This window comes from Lathyrus oleraceus, chromosome 2 (assembly GCF_024323335.1).
Source record: "Lathyrus oleraceus cultivar Zhongwan6 chromosome 2, CAAS_Psat_ZW6_1.0, whole genome shotgun sequence".
NCBI lineage: Eukaryota > Viridiplantae > Streptophyta > Magnoliopsida > Fabales > Fabaceae > Lathyrus > Lathyrus oleraceus.
Genome location: NC_066580.1, coordinates 337,913,688 through 337,918,917, shown reverse-complemented (window position 1 = coordinate 337,918,917; position 5,230 = coordinate 337,913,688). Strand labels below are relative to the sequence as shown.

At 40.5% G+C, this 5,230-nt stretch overlaps 1 non-coding gene across 1 annotated transcript; it reads right to left on the bottom strand.

Annotated features, from left to right (window-relative positions):
- Positions 1-771: 771 nt before the first annotated feature.
- Positions 772-878, bottom strand: LOC127124082 (small nucleolar RNA R71). Its single transcript, XR_007803720.1, has one exon. It is a non-coding gene; the product is annotated as a small nucleolar RNA R71 (small nucleolar RNA).
- Positions 879-5,230: the final 4,352 nt, after the last annotated feature.

Below are 5,230 nucleotides of genomic sequence, written 5' to 3'. Positions count from 1 at the left end.
CATGATACTTCGATTATTAGTCCTTGTGGGTTCAATAATCTTTAAAACTACACGATAGGACTGTGCACTTGCAGTCACGATTCACATAGACTTACTAAGTCACCATCAAGTTTTTGGCGCCGTTGCTGGGGACTAATTTAGTCGATATCGTAACTCTAGCATTACCCAGTATAGACTAAGGCAACAATTCTTTTTCCCTTTCTACAATTGTCGAGTGTATGCCAAGTACTGGCTCTTAAGGCGAGAAATTAAAGCTACAATTCGATGAACTTGAGCGTTATCTTAGATTAGAACGCCGGATACGAGACTTGATACGAGAACAACGTATCAAGCTAAATCTTCCCCGACCTTAACATTCCTACTTCTGAATCAGTTGTTCAACCAGAGATGGTCGAACAAGTGCAAAACCGTCCCTTTAAGTATTATGCAATCCCTTCGCAGGATGAACCACATAACAACATCGTTGCCCCTGTGATCGAAGCCAATATTTTTGAGCTAAAACCCTCATTATTGTCAACCGTACATCAAAACCAATTTTCAGGTAGTCCCACGGAGGACCCGAACCTACACTTGTCAGTATTTTTGCAATACGCAGACACGATGAAAGCGAATGATGTCAGCCTAAAAGCTATAAGACTCCGTATTTTCCCATTTTCATTAAGAGACAGAGCTAGAGCTTGGCTCCAGTCTCTACCATCCAACTCTGTCACTACAGGGAACGAGTTGAAGAAAGTCTTCTTAGCCCGATATTTCCCACCTAGTAAGACGGCTATGCTAAGAGCCCAAATAAACGGGTTTAAACAAAAGGATAACGAATCACTTTTTGAAGCTTGGGAGAGATACAAAGACATGATGAGGCTATGCCCACATCACGGCCAAGAAGAATGGCTGATAATTCACACCTTTTACAACGGTCTCTTGTACAATACAAGATTGACAATAGACACCGCCGCAGGTGGCGCATTCATGGATAAACCATACAACGAGGCCTATCAACTCATTGAAAGTATGGCCCATAATCATTAACAATGGGGAAAAGAAAGAACCTCTGTAGAGAAACCTCAACCGAAGGGCGGAATGTACGAATTAAGCAGTCTTGACCATGTCAACGCTAAGGTAGATGCCCTGACTCAGAAGATAGACAGCTTGACCATAACACCAGCAGCCACCGTGGCTTCCGGAGCACCAAACTGCAAGATATGCGGAGTTCAAGGGCATACTGCCCCAGAATGTCAACTCTTGACAGGAACCTCCACAGACCAGGTGAACTATGCTCAAGGAAACCCCTACTCAAATACCTATAACCCAGGTTGGAAGAACCATCCCAACTTCTCATACAAAATAATAATACATTGTATGCACCTAATCAAACACCTGCTGTACCACCAGGATATCAAAAAGCTGCCACAAATACTCAAAATGCTCCTAGGAAATCAAACTTAGAAATAATGATGGAAGACTTTATATTCCATCCAAGCCCAAACAAATAAGGATTTCCTAAATCAAAACATACACACTAGTGAGCAAATCAAGCAGTTAGCAAATAAGGTAGACGCATTATCCACCAACAACAAAATGTTGGAAACACAAATCTCACAAGTGGCTCAACAACAAGCACCTACTGCTGCTCCTACATACACATTTCCTGGACAACCGCAATCAAACCCTAAAGGTCATGCAAATGCTATTATATTACGAAATGGGACAGAACTAGATGGACCGACCGACCCTAGAACTCAAAACCCATCCATGCATCAAGACCCAAGTAAGGTAACTGAGAAGGAAGACGAACAAGAGGAAGATAAAAACGAAGAGGCCATAGAGAAAGAAGAACCTTATGTGCCTCCACCACCATATAAACCCCCTATCCCTTATCCTCAAAGACTTGTTAAATCTAAAAGTGTAGGGCGATTTTAAAAATTCATATTGCTTCTAAAACAATTGAATATCACAATACCCTTTACAGAAGCCATAACTCAAATGCCCTCATATGCTAAGTTTCTCAAAGAAATCTTATATAACAAGAAGAAGATAGAGGATAACGAAACCGCTACACTTACTGCTGAGTGTAGCACCATAATACAAAACAATATGCCTCCTAAGCTGAAAGACCCATGTAGTTTCTCCATACCCTGTGTAATCAGAAAGTTTGTCATCGACAAAGCTTTATGCGACTTAGGAACCAATATTAGCTTAATTCCCTTGTCCATATGCGAAAGGCTAAAATTGGGAGAACTAAGACCTACGAGGATGTCCGTATAACTTGCAGACCGTTATGTTAAATTTCCCGTAGGTATGCTAGAAAACATTCCGGTGCGCATAGGACAATTCTATATTCCTACTGATTTTATAATCATGGATATAAAAGAGGATTCCAACATCCCTATCATATTAGGAAGACCATTCCTAGCCACAATCAGAGCTATCATAGATGTTAAAAAAGGAAAGCTAACCTTCGAGGTTGGTGAGGAAAAAGTCGACTTCATTTTGACGCAATTGCTAAAGGCACTAGCTATAGACGACGCCTGTTGTCTACTAGATGTCATCGACGAATGCATAAGAGAAATGGAGAATGAACAAACATCATACTCCAAAATACTGAAAATTCCAAGGCCTCATACTTTTGAAGATGAAAATTTAAGTAAGGAATACCAAGATGACAACCTAAGCGAATGCCTAACACTAACGCCCGATCATATGCCTTGCCCAAAGAAACCAGCCCTAAAACTTAAGACGTTACCCAAAAATCTAAGGTACGAATTCCTAGACACTGAACTTGAGCGACCTGTAATCGAAAATGTAGACTTAGGGCAGATAGAGACCGAAAAGCTTCTACATGTTTTGAGAAAATACCAAACTGCTTTAGGCTACAATATCTCAAATCTAAAAGGAATAAGCCCTTCCATATGCATACATCACATAATGCTAGAGGAAGACAATAAGACCTCTAGAGAACATCAAAGAAGGATAAATCCCATTCTGAGTGATGTGGTAAAGAAAGAAGTGCAAAAGTTGTTAGAAGCAGGTATTATCTACCCAATATTCGATAGTCAATGGGTTAGCCCAGTACATGTCGTACCAAAGAAGGGAGGCGTCACAGTTGTTAACAATGAAAAAGGAGAATCTATAGCACAAAGAGTGGTTACTGGAAGTAGAATGTGTATTGATTATAGAAAATTAAACAAAGCCACTCGAAAGGATAATTTTCCTTTACCGTTTATCGATCAAATACTTAAACGATTGGCCAAGCGTTCTCACTTCTGCTACCTAGACGGTTATTCAGAATTCTTCCAAATTCCTATTCATCCCGATGACCAAGAGAAAACGACCTTCACATGCCCCTATGATAGATTCGCCTATCGGCGAATGCCGTTCGGACTGTGTAACGCTCCCGCAACATTCCAAAGATGCATGATGGCAATTTTCGCAGATTTCATAGATGACATATGTAATACCTCAAAATTTGCCCCCTCATGCATGCATTCATTTTTAGGTCATTTAACATTTCATATTGCATTTCATCATGTCAATCGGAATTAGATCCAAGAAACTTGAATATCATCCAAGACACTTTGTGGGTCCTATCTGGGTGATCAGTCAACACAAGGGAATGGCTTGAGATACTTCTAACATGTTCAAATAGGGTCTATTCATCAGTCAAAACGTTAATCTTGAAGGAGCAAAAGTTTGTTCATGAACTGTCATGCTTGCTAGGCGAAGCCCACGCGTTTCGAAAAGAAAAAAAAAACGAAAAAAAAACGATAAATAAATAAATAAATAAATAAATAAATAAATAAATAAATAAATAAAATATAACAGAAAAATCTTGGACTTGGACCTCTCTCTTTTGAGCCCACAAAGTCACAAAAATCAGGTTATAAATTCTAGACTTCCACCTCCCAAAAAACCCTGGGAAAAAGATAGTGAGAGAAGAGCTAAATGAGTTCAGAGCAACCTCCAGAGACTGAAAGGAACTCATCTGCAAAGAGCCAATTCCATCTCATATAAACCCTCAGATTGCTTTGCAAACCCAACCGGGCAATTCAATTTCATTCGATCTCTCCAATCAGGTTTGCCCTATTTCCATTACTCTATGCTTTCAATTTGAATGCTTTGAATGTATGAGACATTATCGTTAGGTTTTGCATGTGGGCACATGTTTTAGTATGTATGTCATGTCTTGATGTGTGGATCCTTGCCCCCTGACTTTGAATTTTGATACCCTTTTGATGCATGTGTTTGACAAGAGGTTTAGGCATCCTACACTTGGTTGATTTTTGTGAGCTTTTTGTGAATTTAAATGGCATGATTCATGTGGTTACATTTTGATTTGGGGTAACTCTTGATTGCGCCCCATCTTGTTTCTCTAACCTATTTGTTGAGTTTTTTTGTGAGGGCTCACATGACTCTTGCAGAGATGGCTTGCTTGGTATTCCACTTTATTTGTGGGATACCCCCTAGAGGTTTATTCCGATTACCTGTACTGACTTGCTTTCTTTGGTGGTGCCAGCTTGAGAGATCTCTGGGTTTCTTGTGTCGTTAGTTGTTATTACTTCGGATCTTTATCCGTGTGGTACTTTTACATCTTTCCCGCATTTTACTGCTTTCTTAACTGGAAGACCTCAATAGGAGGCAATGTTTTCTTTTGTTTGTTTACTTTTGTGCCCAAAGACCTCCAAGAAGAGGCATCAGTGTTAAAGACCTCCCTCCGAGGCAATTGACGGATAAAAGGGATTAGTAGTCAATCCCCTGTTATTCAGTGTGTCGTTCTTTAAAATCACACTACGTGTCGATGCTTCAGAACAAAAGCCCAAGGTCTTTTGTCCGGTCAGTCAGTGGAGAGGGTTCCACCTTTCTGAATCCCCACTTTTTGTCATAGGCTCACCCTGGCCAGGGTTAAGAGCTATGAGGTCTTATCCTCATTACCCTTTTGATCTGCTCACCCTGACGTTCAATGTCAGTGGTTAAGAGCCCATTTGATTACCTATTCCATGGCTTGTTTGTCGAGGTTGATATGACCCCTCTTGACTAAAGCCTTACCCATGTATGTTTGAGCCCCCTTGGTGGCATTTTACTTTAAGATACATGTTTTGTGTGGTGTGATCGTCTCCTCATAGGGTTGCTAGGCTTCGTATAGTCTCCCGTTTGCATGTCAATTAAGGTAGCGCGGTTCCTTCGTCTAGGACTGCCTTTTTGCATGAGCATCCCTAAAACACCCCAACTCATTGAT